Consider the following 1,306-nt stretch of genomic DNA (forward strand, 5'->3'; position numbering starts at 1 on the left):
CCCACCCCCACCTCTTTTCTTTGTGTATGTTCATTTCCGGTATCACCTCTAACTTTGGGCGCTGTTGTGGCGTAATGATTGTGCTGCAAGTGCTGTCAAACTCGGACTAAAACTGCTACCAGTGATGCAACGTGTGTGTGTGTCAGCTATTTTGAGGGTGGGAGGGACCTTCTTTGAACTTCCGCTGCCATTGTTGACTGGTGTTGCCATGGCAACGAGAGCAGAGGAGATTTCGTCGCTGTAGTTGTTGTCGTAGTTGTAGCTGTTGTTGTAGTTGTTGTTGTTGTAGTTGTAGTAGTTGTTGTTGTAGTTTTTGTTGTTGTAGTTGTTGTTGTAGTTGTTGTAGTTATTGTTGTAGTTGTAGCTGTTGTTGTAGTTGTTGTTGTTGTTGTTATTGTTGTAGTTGTAGCTGTTGTTGTAGTTATTGTTGTAGTTGTAGCTGTTGTTGTAGTTGTTGTTGTTGTAGTTATTGTGGTTGTTGCTGTTGTTGTAGTTGTTGTTGTTGTAGTTATTGTGGTTGTAGCTGTTGTTGTAGTTGTTGTTGTTGTAGTTATTGTGGTTGTAGCTGTTGTTGTAGTTATTGTTGTAGTTGTAGCTGTTGTTGTAGTTGTTGTTGTTGTAGTTTTTGTGGTTGTAGCTGTTGTTTGTTTTTTTAGCATGGAGGAAAGACACAAACGGTGTGGGTGGACAGTGACAGGAGAATGTACGTGAGTGGTTGGCGGGTGCTCTGGTGTGGTTTGCTCCTTCTTTCCTACCGAACATCTATCGTCCTTATCTCCCCTTCTTCATTTTTGTGTGTGTTACTCTCTTGTAACACCTCTAATCTTCTGGCGCTCATATGACCTTATGCAGTTGCGAGCGCCGTAAAACCTCTACTAAAACAAAAAACAGTAGAATGTACAGGTGTGTTGCTTACAGGTGTCGGACTTCATAACACTAACAATAACAACAATGATTATTATAATGATGGTGGATCATATATTATTTAGCGTATTTCCTGTCTGTCTGTATATCTGTATGTCTGTCTGTCTCCATCCATCCATCCATCCATCCATCCATCCATCCATCCATCCATCCATCCATCCATCCATCCTCCCATCCATCCATCCATCCATCCATCCGTCCATTCATCCATCCATCCATCCATCCATCCATTTATCTATCTGTCTCTCGATACCTATCTCTCGATATCTATCTATCTATCTATCTATCTATGGCACACACACACACACGTACACACACACACACACACACACACACACGCGCACGCGCACACACACACACACGCACGCACGCACGCACGCAC

At 42.7% G+C, this 1,306-nt stretch overlaps 1 protein-coding gene across 1 annotated transcript in view; it reads left to right on the plus strand.

The window, feature by feature from the left end:
• LOC101852377 (tyrosine-protein kinase ABL1) overlaps positions 1–1,306 on the plus strand; it is a gene marked incomplete at its 5' end in the record, with an annotated part of 19,987 nt that overhangs the window by 3,381 nt on the left and 15,300 nt on the right.

Source organism: Aplysia californica, unplaced genomic scaffold (assembly GCF_000002075.1).
Source record: "Aplysia californica isolate F4 #8 unplaced genomic scaffold, AplCal3.0 scaffold01410, whole genome shotgun sequence".
Classification (NCBI taxonomy): Eukaryota; Metazoa; Mollusca; class Gastropoda; order Aplysiida; family Aplysiidae; genus Aplysia; species Aplysia californica.